The 22,137-nt window shown below is 39.3% G+C and overlaps 1 protein-coding gene across 5 annotated transcripts in view; it reads left to right on the top strand.

Moving 5' to 3' along the window:
- The window catches only part of CDKL5 (cyclin dependent kinase like 5), a 131,227-nt gene that overhangs the window by 2,760 nt on the left and 106,330 nt on the right, over positions 1 to 22,137 (top strand). Inside the window, exon 1 of one of the 5 annotated variants that reach the window (XM_035323571.1) lies at positions 1,085 to 1,546. The exons of the other annotated variants lie outside the window; for them this stretch is intronic. The gene's annotated coding sequence lies outside the window, so the exon portion shown is untranslated. Of the gene's footprint in view, positions 1 to 1,084; positions 1,547 to 22,137 lie in introns of those variants that run through there. 5 annotated transcript variants of the gene reach the window in all.

Genomic DNA, 22,137 nt, shown 5'->3' with positions numbered 1-22,137 from the left:
TAAACAGTTCATATGTGATGACTTTCTGTAATCCTTGACTGTGATGCTGGAGTGTTTAGGTCTCTAGAAGCTTTTAATTCTAGCTTTAGTGCAATGAGATTCAGTTTTCTATTTTTATTTCAGAAGAGATGTCGGTGTTGTAGCTTGCCTTCAGACTTGTCCCTCAAATCTAAGCAGGTTGAGCCTTCTTGTGTTGGAATTGCCCCTTAACGTCTCGAAAATTAACCCTTTTCCTAATGCCTTTTAAATAATAGCACAGCTTAATTTAACATTGACGTTTATTTTGAAAAAGAAAGGTGGCACTCATGAGAAATGGTTGCCTGGCAATATTTAAAAATAAAAATAAAGCCCCCCACCAAATTTAGCCTCTGAAAAAACAAAGCACGAATCGATTCTTAGCTGAATCACAATTATGCCAGCAACACAGAGCTCCATTATTCTGCTGGATTGTATCACTGCCTCTGTTAATTTTTTCTTACAGATGACTATGGAAATACAGCTGTCAATGGTAACACTGCTTCATTCAGCTGAAGGAAGGGGAGGATGTGGCTCAGTAGAATCAAATATTTATTCAACTATTCAGTGTACAAAAAAGAAATAAATCTTGGAGCTTGAATAGGAAAACAACCCCCCCAGGCTTTTCTTCGTGGTTAGGTGTCAACATTGAAAAGTCCTACTGTGTTGTAGGAATTGTACGTTCCTAGAGAATTCGGAGAAATGGATAAAAATTAAAGGTTTTTTATTATTATTATTATTTATGGTGGAAGGTTCTTATTTAGCTTAGTTTGTTAGAGCTATTTCTTTGTTGGCTCTCACCACAGTCATTTATAAAGCCCTTGTATTTGAGGCAGGAACCTGTGGCTCTCAAATTCTTGGAAGTTGGCTTTGCGATGTTGATATGGGTTTATTTATTTTTATGTGGTTCCCATGGAGCTGATAATTTTGTAGGGGTACCTATCAGACACTGAATCACCTGCGGTGTTCCTGCTTTACATTGAGCTTATGAAGAGAGCAGCTGCTCGGCTGTGCAATTGCTTAAGCTGGAGCCAGCGGGCAGCTGCTGGAAGGCGCCTCAGCCTCCTCCATCCTCGAGCTCGGGGGTAACTTCATGAGCTGGCTGCTGGCAACTGGAACGTCAGCTTGGTTAATTATCTTTCAAGCACAGAAATTTGGGAATTAAATTGAAACCTGAGGGAACACATCTGTGTTTATAAGCTCCATGCTTAGTGATACATTTCCTAGTCTTAAAAAGGTCCTTTTATTTTCTGGAGGAGATCACGACGAGCTCTCCGTATTGGTCTACGTGTGCGTCAGCACAGTGCTGGTGTTGGAATAGCAGAAAGTCCTGCGTGCCCTGAACATTACAGGCTCACCGTGCCTGGTATGCAGGGCTCTCTTTTTCTCCCCTCCCTTTCATCTGGACAACACTTCCAAGACAGTGGTGAAGAAGGAGCTGCTCTCTGATGTGAGCCCTGTAGTCGGTAAACTTGCTGAAGGACGTTGGATATTACTCTGTGCTGGCTTTTGCAACGAATTTTACTGTCTGGTGAGAGTGTCTTGCATCCTGTAGCATATTGTGTTAATTGCAAGTTCATCGGAGCAGTTTTCCATAACTAAATGTAATGTAGTTTGATTGTTCAGCAGCTTCTGCGATGCTGATGTTTTTTAGTTGTTCTTTTTTTATATAATATGTTTTGGCTATTATCTGAAATAGTAGTGAAACAAGTGGCATGGAAGGTAGGCATATGTCACAGTCAGCTCCTCTGCTCTTGTCAGAGCTAGTACACTTGTTCTCAATTTCCGCCAATGTGCTGCGTTCAGTAAAACTTTACAGTAGCCAAAAACAAATTGTAGGAAAAGTTTCCTCTTCTGTTTTTTATTCTGAGCGCTTGGCAGCATTTTGTTTACTCCCTGGAGTCACTTAAGCCCTCTCTACAAATACTTGTGCGCATGTCATAAGTTAAACATATGTTCAACTTCAGCTGTATTGCTTATGGAGAAGTGTATGTGGGTTTGGGGCCCGTCAGACTTGGGTTTTTATGTGACTCAAGCCGCAAGTGAAGAGATCTTGCACCTGTCAAAACATACAGCATCTCATATAATATGTGAAAATGTTGTTAATCTCACATCTTAATTGATAGGTCAAATTCATATTGTTCAATTGATAGACATACTGGCAGCTCTTAAGGATTTTCTGTGTTGTTAGAGTATACTTCACAGTTAAAAAGTAGGGGATGGATACAGGTTTATGGTAACTTAGAGTCTGCTTTTCACGTTAGGCACCAATAGAAATAATTTAATAAGCAAAAGATTACGTATAAAATTCCTCATCCAAAAGTTAAAGCTGTTCATTAATGAAAGAGTAAGCAGTTGTCCTGGCAGTGACGATGGGTGTTAATATTTCACTTGTGGATCTCAGAATGTGGACTTAGTGATATCCTTTGTGATTGCTGGGTGGACGTTGACTGAAGTGAGGTAATGTATTAGTAAGTATAGAGTAAAACCTTTCCTGACCTTTTTGCTGCTGTTTTTAATCAGATTGTGTGGGGTATCTTGAAGTCATACTTGACATCAAGATGGAAGAGGCCTATTTCATGCTTTTTCATTGTCCAGCAAGCAGAATTCCTGGTGGCTTACTGTTTTTTTGGCAGCGCCTTGTGCGTTACAAGGCAGCTCTCCTGTAAAACCTTCCTAATTGCACGTGCATGCAGAATCCGAGTTCTGTTTGGAAGGGAGCTCAGGAGGCTGTCAGGCTAGGCCTTCTGCTCAAAGCAGCGTTTTCGTAAAATATATATATATTCCTGAAATATCAGGGATATTTCAGAAGTTGTGTAAAATGTGAATTTTCATCTTCCTTCATGACACCTTCTTCACTACACTCTACTTGCTTTAATGACACTGCTGCATTAGCTTCCTTCGAGCACTTGGGAGGAGAGTTTCAGCCAAAAAGAAGCAAACGTGTTGAGTGCAAGAACATTTTTCTTTTTTTTCTTTCCAACTCAGATTCTCTTCTTTTCTTTTTCTGCTGTTAATCTGCAGCATGAACAATGTTGTCACCTGCTTGTTTGCTTAACCTTGGCAAAAATGTTTCCAGTCTTCCTTGGCAGAAAATGATAGAGTTCCAGTATCCCCAAATCTACCACTCCAGCCAAGTTCACGTAGTATGTTGTTGTCTACCTTTAAAAACAACAACAACAAAAACAGACGAAACAAAAAAAATCCACCTTCACCTTAACTAATCCTTGTATGAAAACACCTACACGGAATCTATACTCACTTCTGAAGTTTCATGCCTTAGAAACTTGAGACTACCTTATGGACCTCTTCACACATTCCCGATCCATCTGTTTATCTAGCACAGCTTCTTCTCCATCTCTTCACACAGTCTTAGGCTGTTGAAATGCAAGCCGCCTTTGCAGTTCCTTTAATTGGTAGTAGGCTTGCTTTACTTTCCTACATCTTTACATATTTTGTAAAACACAAGATTTTGGGGTGTGTTTTTTTTTTTTTTTCTTTCTCCTTTTTGTTGGCATTATTGTTACAAAGGATTTTAAAAATTTTATGTCATTATAACGTTTTTAAGCAACCATTACTTTTCTACTTGACTGTGAAATCTTGTTTGGGTACAGCTTGTGTTTCGAGACAGTTATTTATGGAGCACGGTAGCAGTGCATCATGATGCACAGTCAGTGCTGTGTTGGTCCGGTAAGTCTACAGGCTAAAGCTACTACTTTATGCAGTACAGCCTATTATGAAACAGAAAACCTTGATGCGGGGAGTGGCTAGGGCTGATGGCATGCTTTGTGGAACAGGTGAGACTTGAAAGTCTTAATTTAGTTTGAGGGAAGGGTGTTTATGCGGTCGCTCCATCTGTCCATCCATCTGTCCACTAGCTTGTCCTCCCACCCCGCCCGTAACTTCTGAGCCACTTGGTCAATTTTTAGTCGGCTTTGGGTGAGGGGCGGTGTGCTCCTCCTCTGATGCAGCCATCCAGGCCTTATGGAAACAAGCAGATGGTTAGAGAAGAGAGACTGGGCAAGAAATGGGCGTCTTGGTTTGTGCGTTTCTGTGGTCAGACTCTACCACTGCATACTCACGTTACTGGCAAGCTGCTGGGCAAAGTAAAGGCCATACAGAAAGCAGGAGAGATATGAAGCTGATGTGACAGGTTATTTCGTTATATGTATGTGGCGGATATCACGGGGGTAATTTGGGGATGCTATTCTAGGAAGCAAGGCTGTGCTCATGGGTGGACATGGGACCCAGAGTTGTGGAAGGCCTGTTTGATGCTGCCTGACACAGGTTTTGAAGAAGGGTAGCTTAAGTGTTTAAGGAGTTTCTCATCTTTAAAGGAATTGTGGGGAAGCTGCTCAGTTAAAACCTATCACGAAGAACAGGAAAAAGGAAAGAACTGTAGGTGGAACATCATCTCGCGTACGTGGTAAGAGGTTGTGCATATCCCACAAAACTGGGGACAGACGCATGAGCTAGATGCAGGAAGAAGAGTGGCAGCCAACCAGGAGGAACTTCGGACTTGGAACCTCGTATATAGAATGGCGTGTGTGTGTGTAACAGAGGTCCTATAGCACAACAAAATGAAGTGAAGTATTGAAATATTTATTTAAAAACTTGGAGAGCTGAAATGCCTTGTATGCTTCAGGATTTCAAGAATTCTTTGACTTCCGCACAACAAATTGGTTGCTTGACTTGCTTTAGAAACTATTTATAGGTGTGTTATAAATTAAAAACAAATTTCAGTTTGAAGGTGCCAGTGTGGGACGCCCACAGCAATAATAAGAAAACAGTATTCTCAAAAGGTGAACTTTGACTCTGCTTTTCCTAACCAAATAGCTGTTCTTGTCATTTGGAGATCTTTAAATACCTCAATAAATGCTGTGCATATTCACGTTTTAATTGCCTAAAACTCTGTGAATGAACAGTGTATTTGAAAAACATGGCCTTACTTCTGTCAGCATCTTTGTTTTTTAGTTGCTTCTGCTGACTCAAATTGTGACTCAGAAAAAAACCACACGTATACTTGTAGTTGATTTGTTTGAAATTTAGGATTGTTTTAGCTATAAGTCTGGGGACTGAGAGATGTGTTTGTTTGTTTTCTTCTGATGGGATAAATCAAACTTATTTTTTTTCTTCCCTTATGGGGTAAGTCAAACTTGTCTATACAAGTAACAACAATAAAATAACTAAAATTGTGTTGCAAATGTGTATGGATGAGGGGAGATAGGAAGGTTTCTGTATTAAGGCCAAAGCCTACTCGGCCTTGATCATACAAAGAACTGAACAACCCTGGGAGGCCAGGAAGCCTGTCCGGTATTTTTCCACACCAGTTAAATGGGTGACCTTTTGTGTGACTGTTCCAGTTATATTCACTTAAAATAACGTTTGAGCTATTGTTGGCTGTTCCACTGAAAATGAAATGGCAGATCAAGCTTGTTAGCTTGCTCCTCTTCAAAGGAATTGACAATGAAGAAATGTGCTGTCCTTTCAAATAATTAGACTACATAAAGCTTTAATGCTAGCAAAGAAAGGTTGTTCAACTATAGAAAACGTGAATAAATTATTTTAATCTGGTGAATTTATTTTCTTCCTTTAACATCAACAATTACGTTTTTATTTTTTTTAAGTACTAGTCCTTACAAACACTTTATCTCAGATTTTTAAAGAATTATGAGAACAGTAGTTGCAGTTCTCACTTTGTTACTGTCAAACTTTTCATGGATTTATCTTATGGTGCTTAGGATTTAGTACAACTTTTTGCTCAATTGCTGATTTTTGCTCATTGGTTTATTTGTAATTTCTTTTTACTTTGTGAAGTGCAGTGGTAGTTTCTAAAGAAGAGTCGCTGCCAAAACGTGAACTTCCATGCTCTGTGCAGCTTTACTGTGCAGTAAACATACATAGCACCAGATGTGTGGAATGACTTATACAATAAAATATACAAAGGCAATGCTGTAGGTCATGTAATGCATGAAAAAAAGAATGTGGGTTTGTGTACTGTAAGATCTTCAGGGTAGGGGCTGTATGATGGGACCCTAATCCTACTTAGTGCCTACGGAAGTTGCTGCAGAAATAATTGTGCAGTGAGTGCTGTACGAAGAAATTGCTACTATTTTCTTCCACCTGTTGCAAATGGAAGTAATCAAAAAGAAAATACGGTGTTTTTCCTATCTTTAAAGCTCTGTTTGAATACAGTACTGCAAATTTGGTAGCAGAAGCAGGGATGGAAGCTGGATGATTTTGCTGTGTACACATGTGGGTTTCTCATCTGCTCTGGAGCCCTGATGTGGGAGAGCTGGGCACCGTGTGTCACGGAGGAGTGTATGCTTTCTGCTGGGCTATGTGGCCAGGAAGGGTCGAGCAAAAGGCTGTGGTGGCAGGTTGCCCCTGTGCACAGGGTTCTTGCTCGCACTCAGCCCTCCTGCCAGGGACAAAACTGCCCAGGCTTGCTGCACACCACCCCTGGAAGTATGCACAGGGCAGCAGGAGCTGTCCTAATGCTTGAGGGGATGCATCGCAATAGAGGTTTGAACTGGGAAGCTGCAGACTGAGCTTAATGCTCAAAGTGTGGGATTTGACAGCTCTGCATCTAGCGTGTATATATTTGGGTGATGTTAATTTATGGGCTCTTTTAATCCTTTCACGGCTCATTCGTATCTCTTGTGATGAAAATCCAGGCCACCTGTGAAGCTGAAGTAATTGGATTTTATTTGAGGTAAAATGATAGATGAAGATGAAAATGGACCTCTAGAATCAATTACTTTTCCGAGAAGGATGGTGAATTTTCCCTAACTTTCTTTTCCTTGTCTGATAGTCTTCACCATTTTATTGAGGAACTGCAGGACAGATTAAAAGAAATTGGAGGCTTTCATATTCATTTCATATGGCAGACTGGTGGTAAAGGTTCTCTGCCGAAAACCAGAAATAAATTTGAACGCGATGTGAATCGCTTAATGTCTGCCAGTGCCTGGTAGTTGTACAGAACAGATTTTCATCATGATACTACAGCAGAAGTGGCATTATAGTATGCTTCTGGATTTAAACTCTAAATTAAAGCAAAATGTCAGAAGCAGAGATTTATTCTGACATATAATATCAGTTGCACAAATATGCTTTTGTCTGGTTGTATTTTTCAAGTGAAAGTAGAAATATATTACCGTGAGCATGGTGTGTGATCATGTCTAGATTCTGTGGGGCTAGTGGTAGAACAGCGAATGATGCAGGACAAATAAGTATCCGTAGGCTAGAGAAATTCCTGTAATGCTTGCTTTAAGAAGCAATATAAGAGTACAAAAATATACAAAATATGCAGCTAATGTACCAGGGTTTTAAATATAAAACAATTAAAAAAAAATAGATTTTAAGTTACATAAAGCCTTATTTCATACTGCACTGAATCTAGTTTGGCTGAGAAGTAGCTCTTAGAGAGGTCTTGCTGCTGTGTGCAGTACTAACTAGTGCATGCCACTGATTCTCATACAGACCAGCTCCATGGTCATTTATAGTCCTGCAGGTAGGACTGACAGTGGTGCTGTATTGATGCTCTTTTTTTAAATTATTACTATTACAAAGAGTATACCTTGTATATATGCCTTTTATTTTTACTACTTAAGAAACAGATATGATAATATTGTGCAAACAGCTTATTTTCTCTCAGTTGTTTTTTTTTTTAGGAAGTTGGAAGCACTCATACAAAAGCCACAGCTTATATTGAAGTTTCTGTCCTTTAAATGTGCCTCCAAAATACGTGAAATGAAGAGGGATGATTCAAATGGTGTGTAGAATACTGCAACGTGAAGGGGAACCTTTTAAAATCACTTCCAAGGAAGTCTTCTGCTGGAATATGATCATACCAGATTACTTTTTCAAATAATTTCTTCAGCTTTGATAAGTCATCCTACCTTTTATCTAATTAAATGAAGTACTTATTCTTTTCAGGCATTGTTTCTTAACAATACAAAGCAAAACAATGTATGTTGGGCTTGTCAGTTTTATACTTGTTATAAAGCATCTTAATGAGTTATAATAATTCCACCTGAGAAAAATAATACTGCAGTTTAATTAATAGCAAAAACAAATCCTTGGGAAAGGAGAGACATAGTTAAGTTACTCTTTAAAAAAAGTCTAAAGCAGGTGTGGAGCAATTGCACTGCAGTAACTGAGAGAAGTGTTGTCTTCTTGAAGGAGAAACACAAAATACATTTACAAATTGACTTTGAGGAAAGCTGTCAGTAGTGGGGTGAGAATACTGTGCCCGTGCTAGTGATGCCGGGTACAGCTGTGATTGCAGTGTTTAAAAAAAAAAAAGTGGAATATAAGCCAAGATATCAATTGGACTAAATTCCAGATGAGTAAGAGTTATGAATTGGAGCAAAATCTGAGAAAATCAAAATATATAACTTTTCTATCCCTTTTGTTAAAAGCTGCAAACTTCCTGAACTGTGTCTGAACTCACAGTGTGGTTTTTACCTTTGCTTGCCTCTCTTCTGCTGTGGTCAGGGTGGTGCTCTTGTTCTTCATATACTGTTCATGTACTCCTGTTTATAGCCTTTTAAGGTAGAGGAATGGCCAGGGTTTTCTTTGACACTTAATTGTAACAATTAGTTCAGTTGAAGACGCAATCATTCGACTAGCCCCTTTGGAAAACAAACAGATGGGAGTTCCTCGCCTCTCAGTATACGGCAGTGCTGTGAGCTATCCCTGCGTTGTGCTCCTTGCTGATGATGCACAACTTAATTCAGCTGGAAGATGCTAACAGCACAAGTCCTTCATCTATTCTAATTAAGACACCTGGAAGGAAAACTTTAGTAGAAACACGTTTTGCTGGTGGATGAGAAGGCACTTAAGGTAGATTTTGCAGCTTTGTCAATGGCCTGAGTAGGGGTGCTCTAGGGACCCCAAGTAGAGTCACTGTGTTTGTGCACAGGAAGTTGTTTGGAGCTGCCTTTAATTTATTTATTTTTAATTAAATTATGGTTTCTTGACTCAGAGCATTTGAGATTACTGAATAGGAACCAACACAAAGGCTCCCTAGGTTGTAGGCTACAGTTAAGATGGAGTACTGAAGTAAGCTGGGATTACTTTTCAGTGTTAATTGCTATTTCTCCTTAGAAGTTCCAGTTAATTATCCTTTGCTGTGCCTTGTCCATTTATATTTAAAAGATAAAAGCTTAGGATGGTTCTTCCGGGTTTTTGCTTGTGATTAGTGACAAGTGACTTTTCTTTTTTGTATTAGAAATACAAACAGTTCAGTTGTTTTGCATTTTTGCTTCACCATTGCAGTTTCACAGAGCCTTGCAGGGTCTTATTTCTTGTTGGAAAATATTGCTCAAATTTCAAATGGCTAACTCTTAATAATGTGGTATTAATGAAGATTGCTGTTTTATGCTGTGACTTGCATTGAACAAGTGCCCTTATTTCTAGGACCTTGGTATGTCTTTTGGTGAACCTCCAGAATGTCTGATAAAAATCTGTTGCAGAAATTCTGTTTCTGCATGAATGCTCTCTTTTAGGATTACTGTTGTGTTGAACAGTGTAAATTTAGGAAGTGGGGATAGGGATTGCTTTACCTATTGACAATAATTATTTTAATGCAAGAATGAAGGTTGGTTACTGTCTGCATTGTTTGCTTATTAGAGTTTTTAGATGCTTTTCAGTAGCTTAAACATTGATTCTAGAAATTGCTGCGATGGAGTTCTGCTTTTTTTTTTTTTCTTTTTTGGTAAGGCTTTGCCCTTGATACTGATAAATATTAACCAAAGAGCTTTGAGTTCTTTTCTAACAACCATATTTGCAGTGGACACTTAAGTGACTCTAGTAAACATTAGGAGTTGGGTACAAAAGAGCCATGAGATCCAAATTCACTGTGTGCAGAGAGATGAGGTGGATGATCATCTAACCTCTCCCAGTTTGCAAGACAACCCCAGCACCACACTGAAATACAGTTGGAGTCATAAATCCGTATAACGCTCAAAAGTTCATATGCTCATCTGGTGGGTAGCTTGCCATATTTTCATGTTCTGAAAACAGAAGCATTTGTCTTGTTACTAAACAGCATGGTCGGAGGTACTTATCCGTGTCCTATGGGAAGCGAGGTGTTAGTTGGGGGGGTATCTGAGCACCTGGAAAACTGAGCTGTCCTCTGCATCGTATCTTCAAGAGGAAGGGAAATACAAGTCAGTTATCTAGCATGAGTTGTTCTACTGCATGATGCTTTTTTTTGTCATACATTTAACAGTTTTGTTCTAATTAGGGTACAAAAAACTCTATGATCTTTGTCATATTTTTTTTCCTGAAGGCTAAAGGTCTGATAGTAACGAAGTCATACTTACATAAACTTTACCTTTCAAGCCGTGTAGTTCGGTTATACTCCTGCATATGAGGAAGTCAGAAAGTATCTCTATATCACAAAATATGCAGGTAGTGTATGGTTGGGTTTAAGCAATAATTAGTTAATGAGGTGATAGAATGTGGAAGTACAAGAGGGGAGTCATTGCTTATGAGAATAGAGGTGGAGGGAGAGGTGGTATCTTTTTCCCTGTAATACAGCTAGAAAAGTATCCTGCAAATACCATACTCAGGAACAGCAGGCTAATTTTATTTTCCAACAGTGGGAAATAACTCTTTAGTGAGATCTGCCTTTAAACCCCATTTTACAGACAGCTTCATCTCTTCTTGAATTTTCCAGTGTGGGTTATTTCGTTCCTTAGGCTTCTACGGCTCTGTGCTTTTTTTGTGTGACTTCTGCAAATGTCAATTAGGGAGGGGAAAAAAAAATCTTGGTTGGAAAACATCCTGGTAAAATATCAAGCTCAACACTTCTCTGTTTATTTTAGCAATAAAATTTAAGAACTTCACTCTTAGATGCCAGATGTGTGCAGTGTCAAGTTGGAATAGATAAAACTGTCACTCTGTGCTGCTGTACATGCATTCATTCAGTGGGGCAAAAAAATGTGTCTAAACTTGACTTAATCTGTTTTTCTGTGAAGTTGAATGCCTGTCTTTGTTAAATAAATTGCACTGAATTTTGTAATGCCTAGTATCAGATCAGATGATTACTTTCTGACAAATAGTCCACTTGTGATACAGAAATATTCTGTATGTTTTATAAATGTAAGGTGATCTTAAGTGAAGAAGACTTTTGTATGATGTGTGATATTTTCATCTTTGTTTTTTTCTTATGTTGACATTTTTTTCTCCCCAAATGTGCTTTTGAACCTCTTCAGTTGTAGTATTAAGATCATTGCCATAAGTTTCAGAAGATGCTATGTTTTTATCAGTTGATTTAAAAAAAAAAAAAAAAAAAAAGGACTGAAACTAATGAACCACTTGTCTTTTTTCTCTTGCTGCTTTTGCGACTGTTATACACAGTGAAATTGTAGAGAATAAAAATCTCTAGCCTTGCTTTTTTGTTTGGCGTGAAGATGTGGCTATGATAGTTTATCCTTAATGGCTATACTAATAAATAGTGGTACTGAACTAGAACTATTCCCCAGAGGCCTATTTACTGCCAGGTGCCCAAGAAAACACAGAGTGATGCAAGGTTTTGAAAAAGTAAATCATACTTTCTGCACAGGAAGTCTATCTGAAATGAACTTGAAAAGCTGATCTGTGTTTCAGCTGGGACAATTATGCATTGATCTGTATTTGACAGCGTGCAAGACCTCGCTCGCCTCCAGACAACTGGTATGTATATGTAAAATCAATGCTACTTAATAGGCTCTGTTAGTGGCTATCAGATGTGGCAAAGTCTGCTTTGTTAGCCATCTCTTAAATAAAGAAGTTCTGTTCTGCTGCATTTACCTTTTGCTAATATCACAATACGTTGTGGTGTTATGAAGCTACTAATCAGCAGCCTTTAACACTTTTTTTTTTTTTTTATGAAGCTGTATTTTCTAATTAGAGCTCATACACACACGTCTATGAGTTCTCTGTATCTTGCTCTCTGTTACATGCCTGAGAATAAAAATGCAGCTAACCTTTATAGGGTTGGCTTTACAGCATGAGATCACATCGCAGTGTCTTCAGTATTAGTCTTTTATCAATGATTTTCTACAACTAGATCTATATAATATTTAATCATAAATACGGCACATACAAGATATAGTAAAGAAAGTGTATGTATTATTTAGGATCCACTCTTCTCACAAGGTGTGGATAAGTTATTTATTGGTAACTGTTGGCTTCTATTGTTAATGCCCTGTCTGTGCTAATGGATGCAAATACACTGGAGGATCAGCGTAACACTAGTGTGTTGCAAAGAGCCGGAAAGGGTTACTGTTGTTTGGGTAGTGCAAATCTGCAAAAACTAAAGAGGCTAAAGGATTTTTTTTTAAAGACTTAAACAGATTAGAGATGTTCAGTTTGATTTACAAAACTCAAATGAGAGTATCTCAGTGAAATTGTTGAATTTTAAAACAATAAAGGAAAGAAAGGGAATTCTTCTTTGTAAATTTGTTTCATGTAGAGAAAGCCTCTGCAACAATTGTGCTGTTTTCTGTTTCCTTCCCCCCCCCCCCGCTTACTCGGCTCCCTGTTTGGACTAAAAGTCCTCGTTCAGCACTGTAGCTGAATTGCTCCACTTAACAGCACTGACTATGGTAAAATGAGAATAATCACTCATGACTACGTGCAGTCAGAAGAACACGGATAAACTGTGGCTGTAGCTATAATTTAATCACTTTGGAAATTTCTAGGTTCCTGTGTTCCTTCAGATGGCACTCGAGACAATTCTCGGTGTTCAGGAAAAGCAACCTGAAACTGGGTTGCTCTGGAGCACCCTAATTGTGCTCAGCTTCACGTGAGCTGCTGTAGGTGAAGAACCTTATAACCCTTTGCTGGCTCCTCTGGGATCTGAGCCGTTTCTCCTGACATTTGAGCGTCACTCAGCTTTGTGGCCTCTTATTAATGAATGCAGCATTTTTAGGAAAAAAAAACAAACACATATAGTTGAGTCATTGCTTGGTCTTTTTGCATTAGCAGTTGCAACTGCTGGTTAGCTAAGGAAGATCTGTTTTTAGCTTGTTTTGTTCCCTAAAGCTGTACTCATTTTACCACAAGCTAAGACTAATAGCATGTAAGTCCTGGAGTAACTACTGTAATCAACCGCTTTAGTCTGCTGCAAGCCAATTTATAAAATTTCATTCAGCAACTTGTGTTGAAAGGATGATAACCTGAATTTTGAGAGAAACTGATCTTTAATCATCATTTGGTAAGTAATCCTTGAATTAAATTGCCCTTCTTACCACTGCCTTGCTGTCAAATGATGGTCTTTTCAGCTTATGGGCTGTGTTGGTAAATAGCTTTGATTTTTTTTCAGAATATACAAAACAGGACTGTGCTAAAATCTAGATTTGAGGCAAAGGTTATTTGACTTGAGCAAGAGGAGGACACTAGGTTTGGGGTGTGTCTGTGTGGGGCAGGGTCTTTGGGAGAGTATTTGGAGGAATTGTCTTCACATGCCTGTACCGCTCTTACTATACCATGGTCCTATACCATGTTCTCTTTTGGCTGCTGTCAGAAGTCAGATGCTGGATTCAGTAGACGTGTGGCCATAAAAGTGTAGCTATTCCAGTGTTCTAGGAAGGCTGGGTCTTTAAAGGCCCCATGGCTTCGGCATGTGGCAATACTTCATGCAGACTTGAGCGACGTCACCAGTTCCACGGATCTTTGAATTAACCACAGTCAGCAGATCTTACCAGTGTTAAGGATCCAATCTGGGTTTTAAAAACAACAACAACAACAACAAAAAACCCTAGGAGCATCTGAAGATGCATAGAGAGGTTTCAGTAGCATTCGCTCTTTCTTGTAGAGGAGCAGATTCTACGGTTATGAGAAGTGCGTGATGTTTTTTTTGAAGATGCTGCCTGTTTTCTGTGTATCTGGAGATGCCTGGTGAAGGAGGGAGTTTCTGAAAGATACTGAGAATTTGGGTACCTCAACATCTGTGTTGATTGACTCTCAGGTCTCTAGTCTGGTTCTGTATTTAGCAGATACTTTTTTTAGGGTTACAAATAGGATTTTTACTTTCCTCTCTTAAAGTCTAAATTCATAGTAACGAGATGTTTTAACCAAGTCAAAAAGTTAAGATGATTCTCAAGGAAGGTGGGAGGACCAGAAGTAGAAGCAGATAGAGGGGGAAAAATAAGCTTATTCTTCCCTACCCATAAAACAGAGAGTAGGTGATAAATTGGTGTTTACTTTGTCTTCATGTAGATGTTTTGGAGGTACCAGTTTTACCACTGCTCAAGCTGCAAGTCCTATGTCTGGCTGTTTGTTCTGTGAATCCCCGGTGAATCAGAGTTTTGCTTTAACAGGGAAAGTCTGGCTGTTCATGTCCCTCTTCCAAGCATATAAATACTGAGTGAGGTGGCAAGATGTCATCCATTTTCTAATGGTGAGAAGTACTGTATCTGCCTTCAAAAATTCCTCAAGCAATTCTAGATAAGGAATTTTCTAACTGAGGTTGTCTAGTTCTCTTTTTTTATACATACTGTAATAACTGCATTACATGATGTAGATCTTCAGTATTAATCCGGAAGAAGCTGTGTGCATTAAAACTGCTTTGTTAATGGTCCTTTCATCAGCATTTAGAGGATGTCATAAGAGGATCGTATGAAAGACCTGAGAAAGAAAGATCTTCTCTTCATCCATTCTGATGGGGTAAAGTCATGAAAATCATGGCGATGGGAGCCATAAGCAGGTCAGAGGTGATAGTTTCAGTTCCACTTGTACTCAAACTATTTACCTGGGAGAGGGACAACTAATAGTAAGCATCTCTCCTGGTTTATGATGTTTTATTTGATGTAGTATTAGATGTTGTAATAGGTGCATTTGCATGAATATGGTTACGGCAGCTTTTTCCTCCCCTTGTGCCCTACTGTAAGGAAGACGCGTTGAATGATCTTTGATAAGCTGAGGTGATTTTGGTGGCCTTTGAGCTGTGTGGTGGCAGTATAATCTTAAATGGCAAACTGTGTTTTGAAAACAATCCCCACATTGTTAAGAAACTTAAAAACTATTTTTCTGGAGCTGTGTCTTTGAGTCCCAGACTGTCCCTGTGGGCTGAAATGAGAGAGGGGTATTAGGTATGGGAGCTTTTAAGCTAGGAGTTTTCTCTAGACTCCCAGCATACTTCAGTGTGGGAAGTAGGAGGGAGGCAAGAAGCCAGTCATCCTTTCTTGGTTACAGGAGGCTATCCTTTCTAATGCACTGCTACACTGCAGAAGAATCATAAATATACTTGGAGTTGGGCAAGCAATGAAAAGGCAAAAACCTGTTGTTTCTGTGGGAATGAAAATAGATATTCTGATCCCTTCCAGTAACTTGTCACTGAAATATTTTCTCTTTTTTGATGTTCAAAATAGTAAACTCTGGTAAACTTTCTTCATCTCCACAACAAATTAAAAACCTAAAATCCTGAGAGGACCATGAAACATTGAAGTATTTTCACACATTTAGTTCACGGTTTCATCAGTGTCCAGCTTGAAGGTCTGAGGGTTTTTACAACTCAGTAATCTGATTTCTGTTCCACAGTGTTTTGTCACTGCTTTTTAGGCTTGACAGTATTCTCTTTGTAATGCAAAGTAGAGAACTTAAACTGCTAATAAGTCATCTGCTATTAAAAAAAAAAAAAGTCACAAAGAAGGGATAATACACTGGTGAGGCAATCCCTGGTAACCTAGAACGTCCTGAGCAATTATTTTGGGCTGCAGCATCTTCAAATAATGTTAAAGTTTATCTTGTATCTCCATTTTATTTTCACAGTTAAGATAGCATAGCTCCTGTTGCATCTTCCAGCACAGGAAGCTAGCCCAGTGAAATCATTCCATTCCAGGGGGCTTCTAAGAGGGATCATTAAGGAAAAAACTCATTACCTTTGTCTTAACATTTTGGCCATGGAAGTTTATTTCAAGACAAAAGCTGTAATTGTTGTTCTGTCCCTAAAATTCACAGCCATTTATAAATGTTTGCCAAAATAACTTTCTGTTATGGTATGCACAGAAGCATCAACTGCACTACATTATGCAACATAACAAATTGTTTTCTTGAATATAGAAGATGTGTGGAATAAAGAAGCAAAGCTATTTGTTGTGGTTTTTGTTCTTTTTGTGTTTGTGTTTTATGTTTTTTCCTTTAGAAGAAGATAAAAAGAAATCCTCTGAAAATTCAGAAGATGGTTTACGTTGAAAGAACAGCTAATTGACCTTCAGCAGAGACAAGATTAGCAATATCGTGTTTAAGAACTCTCTTGGTTTAGGCATGTTGGGACAGCGGGTAACAATGATTAGAAAACTAATAGCTACCTCGAAGAAGTATGAGAACATTAAAATGTGGGAGTTAACAAGTTGGACCAAGACACTATAGGGAGAGGTAATGTGAACACGTGGAGTTTTGCACTCCTCCTGTCCAATTTGAGAAATGCTTTCCTGTTTTCTGTGTAATACCATACACCATAGACTTAAGAGAACTCCAGAAGTGTTGCAGTTGCCATAGAGGCTGGAAGGCACCTGTGGAAATTCAAGACCTCCTGCTCAAGCCAGGTCACCTAGATCAGGTTGCCCAGGACCATGTCCAGCTGGGTTTTGAGCATCTCCAACCACAGACGGTCCACAGCCTCTCTGGGTAACCTGCTCCAGCGTTCAGCCATCCTCAGTGTTTCCTTAAGCTCATACAGAGCCTCCTGTGCTTCATTTGATGTCAGTTGCTTGTTGTCCTTTCAGCAGACACCTCCAAGAGTCTGGCTTCTTCTTTAAACCCTCCCATAGATACTTAGGTAAGATCTCCCTCTGGTCACCTGGCCAGACTCCTTGGCACCTGCTGTAGGTGTGGAGAGTGGCAATGCTTGTTGATGCATAAAACCAATCTGAGAACTAGCATTTCTGGAGTACCAACAGAACAATGCAGCAGAATACCAGTTGCAACTATACAAGCCCTCACCTTGAGATAGAACAATTCATACTGACTCTTGGGTTTTTGATTTAAAACTATGACTTTTGTAGTTCTTCTTGGACCATTTTTTTTTTTTAATTTTTATTTTTTATTTTTAATTTAAATACTGTGTTTATGGTCTTTACTAAGAAGACGTTTCCAAAAGTGAAAGTTCAAGATTCGTTTAATCCTATCTGTGAAAATTGCATACAAATACTCCATGAAATCCCATAACCTGTCATCAAATGACCTTGAGAAGTTATCTACATCTAAATGTCACTGAACCAGTTGTTACACTTCATTTGGTTTTTAAATTTGAAGGGGAAAAAAAGCTTCTGATCTCCAGCTTGAGGTGCACCCTGTTTATTTCGCTTGTATTCTGGAAGTGCTATGAATGACTAAGGAGAATGTCTGAGCATATTTTCCTCAGCTGTCAGTGGTTCACAGATGTTGCTTATGCAGTTATAAGCAGTGTTGCTCAGCAGCTTATAATCTGATCACAAGGCACTACCATATTCTTTTCAGTCTCACAAATACATGTCCAACCTGCAGCTGGTTAATTATCTCTTAAGCAGTTCCTCTGTAATTCATTGGTAAACTCTGCTTATTTTCTGTCTGTGGGTTAAGCTTCTGAATTAACAAAATGATGAGGAACATCACAATCTTACCTATATGGTGCCAATAATGAGAGCAAATGGGTTATTTCATGGCAGCATGCTCTGCAATTTGTATTTTTAATATTGGAGGTGTGAGTTTTCTAAAGATTCTCACCATGAACAGGCAGTGTTATTTTTATGTAAGATTACCATAGTGATCAAGTAGGTTGGGGAGCACAGTGAAGAAATACCTTTTTCCAGTTTATGAGCTGAGGAGAAAAGGAGGTTCTGGGAACCCCCGCAAAGAGCAACTGACACTGTGTACCTGGATTTGTGCAAAGCATTTGATACTGTCCCACATGGCAACCTTGTCTCCACATTGGAAAGACATGGATGTGATGGTTGGACTTCTCGGTGGGTAAGGAATTGGCTAGATGGTTGCACTCAAAGAGTTGAGGTTAATGACTCAATGTCCAGGTGGAGACCAGTAACAAGTGGTGGTCCTCAGGGACTGGCACTATTTAACACTATTTGTTGGTGGCATGGACAGTGGGATTAAGTGCACCCTGAGCATGTTTGCTGATGACACCGAGCTGTGGTGCAGTCAGCATGCTAGAGGGAAGGGATGCCATCCAGAGAGACCTTGAGAGGTGGGCCTGTGTGAACCTCATGAGGTTCAACAAGGCCAGGTGCAAGGCCCTGCTTTTTGTCCAGGGCAATTCTAAGCACAAATACAGGCTTGGGGAAGAATGAATGGATTGAGAGCAGCTGTGAGGAGAAGGACCTGGGGGCATTGGTTGATGAGAAGCTCAACGTGAGCAAGCAATGTGTGCCTGCAGTCTAGAAAGCCAATTGTATCCTGGCCTGCATCAAAAGCAGAATGGCCAGCGGGGTGAGGGAGGTGATTCTCCCCCTCTGCTCTGCTCTCATTAGACACCAGCTGGAGCCCTGTGTTTAGCTCTGGGGTCCCCAGCACAAGAAGGACATGTTCGTATTAGAATGAGTCCAGAGGAGGGCTGGAGCACCTCTCCTATGGGGACAGGCTGAGGGAGTTAGGTTTGTTCAGCCTGGAGAAGAGAGGCTGTGGGAAAACCTTACAGCAGCCTTCTAGTACCTCAAGGGGGCCTACAGGGAAGCTGGGAGGGACTCTTTGTCCCTCCCAGGATGTAGTGATAGGACAAGGGGGAAAGGCTTTAAGAAGCCTTAAATGGCTAATGGAGGGTAGATATAAGGAAGAAATTATTTAATCTGAGAGTGGTGAGGCAGGGCAGGTTGCCCAGAGAAGCTGTAAATGCCCCGTCCCTGGAGGTGTTCAAGGCCAGGCTGGATGAGGCTTTGGGAACTTGGCCCAGTGGTAGGTATCCCAGCCCATGGCAGGGGCTTGGAACCAGCTGATATGTAAGGTCCCTTCCAACCCAAACCATTCTGTGATCATCAAGGCCAACCATTAACTTAGCACTGCCAAGTGTGCCACTAAACAGTGTTCATAAGCACCACATCTATGTGACTTCTTTTAGTGTTTCGTATTTTATCACAATGGCTTACATCCATGTCTGGAGTTCTGAACTTTCTAAGCAAGTCATATTTTTTTATATACATAGGCCAGTTAGCTTTCTCAGCCATTTTTTTTTTTTCTCCCTCCTAAATGCACAAATGTATCACGAATGGAACATGAGAAAATTTCTTGACACTCAGCTGTGTATTTTCTAGTGTTCTCCTCCCATTGCTACAGCAGTTTGTCCAACGACTTTTATGCTGCTATTGCAATTCACATATTACTACTAAGGCTGACTTGCAAAGCATTGTGCTTGTAAATACAAACTGCAGTGTATTTGCAAAGATCACTGTTACAGGATAGTATGGATCAGAACAATGCGCTGTTTATCAGTTGTTGCTGTTGACGCAGAAATAAGTAATTCTTAGTATACAACATGGCATTGTGAATCTGTTCAAATGTCCATCTATCTATTTTGTGGTGTTCTGCTCTGTAATACTAAAGCAGGGCTTAAAGCTGTATGGAACTGGATCATAGGGAAGGGGATTTATTACCATGTACGTCCTTAGTATACATGGAAGCAATGAGTTAGACCTATGTGAGCGAGTCTGTTAGAGTTGCTGTGGGGAATGCAATTTTTGTGAAACACATGGTACAAAACAGTGTTTGTATTGAACTGCTGTGTGATAGTCTGTTGTTGTTGCTCTCTACAGGCAGACCTAGCACTTAAGTTAAAGACCTAAACCTCAGGATTTAGGTGAAATTTGGGTTTGTGGAAAATGGTATTGCTACTAGTTAATTGGTGTAGATCACCAAACATCTTTTCCTTTTCTCTAAGGCTTCCACTTCTTAGCTTCAGTTTAACTAAGCAGCACAACAGGTTCCATGATCTATTTTTAAACGATATTTAACTGCTAAGCGTGCTGCTCCCAAATACCATTCTTTAATCAGTTGTAACATTTCCTATTCACAAGAACACAAAGGTAGTTCCAAAAATGAATCTGATGACACTAAGTTTAAAATTACAAGTAGAAATTCTGAGTTTTATTAGGAAGATGTGTTGGCACAGTTAAGCATTTCTTTGTAATTTGTTCATTTGCTGTCCATCACGCTGTAATAGTATTACCGTATGGTCTCCTCTGACCTCATGGATATAGTAACTGATACTAAGTCTTAAAACAAATTATATGGTAAATGAACACTGAACCAAATTTTCTTGGCAGGTATGTAAATACAACTATCAGTATTAATCTGCAGTGTTAATCCAAGCAGCAGAATTTGCTAATTTTTCCATAGTATTGAACTGGCAGAATAGCATCACCCAGATATGAGTTTTGAAGGTGCTAGTAAGAGCATGGTTGAGTCTCCAGTCAGTACAGAACAACAGTGAACAAATACTTAAAGTATTTCTTCTCAGGCTGCAGAATTCATTATTCTTCCTGTAATGGAAAAAAACATTCACGTCAGCCCTTTCAGAAAACCCAAATAATAAGCTGTGATAAAAATTGATAAAACGGCTAGGGGTTTGAGGGATTTTTATCCCAGTTATTCTAGAAAATGCCACTGCTACTACTGAAACTTGTACTCTCTCTCTAGGTAATCCTGCAGGTGTCCTCCTGAGTAAGCAACTGGCAGTGTTCAATTTAAATTACATCCGCAGCTGTTTTAAGTCTGTATCAGTTTGCTGATCTAAGTTTTTTTTTTTTTTTTTTTTTTTTTTTTTAAAAAAAAAAAAGATACCCATGCAATGCCTAATGAATTGCATGCAGTACTTTAGAAGGGAGCGGTTCCCCCACCCCCATGTGTGATCTGAACCACTTTCCCTGGATAACTGCCTTCCATTCTGTAGCCATTGCATGGGCATATTGAAGACCTATTATCTTCCCCTGTTTTCTGCAGTTTTGAGCTCTTGGTTTGTTACTGTTCTTGATTTCAGCCTTTCCTGATTCACCAGCAGCACCTCATCAGTTCTGGCTGCAGGTCTCTCTATTGATAGGGTCGAGCAGAAGCCTAGGGTAGCTGTGCTGTTGCATGAACTGCTCTCTTCATATTAACTCTTTTGTTTTGCTAACAGACTTCTGAAGAAGCACTATCATGCAGGAAAGAAATGCAGTGGGTAACTGATACAGGCTTCCTGATAGGGTCTTAAACTTACAGCAGAGCAGAAGGCAGTTTCAAGAACTGAGAAAACAACCCCCCCACACAACAAAACAAACACATGCTGGTTCAAAGTTTGCACAAAGGTGTTTTTTTTGTTCTTTAGCCCACTGGCTACTCTGTTTATGATTTGCAGTTCTCAGGATCACTTTGACTTTAAACATCAAAGTATATACATTGTAAGCATGCTTGGGTTATCTTAGTGGCAAATAAAACACACTGTCAGAGAAGAGGTCCCACCAGTTCCCAACTATACATTATCCTACATCCATCCCTTTTGCTTTGTCTGGCATCTCTGCTCTATGTGGAGCAAAGCCTTCATCAATATTGTGGTTGTCAACGTGCAACTCGTAAATTTGATAACTGGATTCTGTAATACTAACCATAGCTTGTGTTACATACAGATTTGGAGATAAAACGTGAGATACATTAGTTTAGAATATGTGTGGATTTGTATAGCAATCTCTAATATTGTTTAATAAAAAGTTTTTGTGTGTGTGTTTTTTTTTTTTTCTCCTAAATGCAAAAATAAAGAAGACACTGAAGCTTCAGGTCTTACTTTTTTTTTTAAAGTAGACAAATCTGGAGCTACCATTTATAATTAAGGTTCCCAATCCTTCCCCTTTAAGACCCAGTTTTTAAATTGTTTGTAACTTTTGCCAAATGTGTTTGGGCTGACTTTTTTTTTCTCCACCCTTCCTGGATGACTGCCTCAGCCTCATTATTTTATGGATTTGCATGTGGTTTAGTTCTGGCTCTTTTATTTTATTCAAGCCCTAACATTTAATTGAGAAGGAGAGAAGCTACTTCAGAAGAAAAAAATTAAAAGGTTTCTTTTAAACATCTTCAGCACTTTTATAATATTGAATAAGGAGTGGAAGGCTCACCTTCTCACGTTTATGCATTTGGTGAAGTTTTCAGAAATATGGTAAAAACTTGGCCAAG

The sequence above is a fragment of the Oxyura jamaicensis genome, chromosome 1 (genome assembly GCF_011077185.1).
Source record: "Oxyura jamaicensis isolate SHBP4307 breed ruddy duck chromosome 1, BPBGC_Ojam_1.0, whole genome shotgun sequence".
NCBI lineage: Eukaryota > Metazoa > Chordata > Aves > Anseriformes > Anatidae > Oxyura > Oxyura jamaicensis.
The sequence above is the reverse complement of the archived record's forward strand: the minus strand, read 5'-3'. Positions and strand labels throughout refer to the sequence as shown.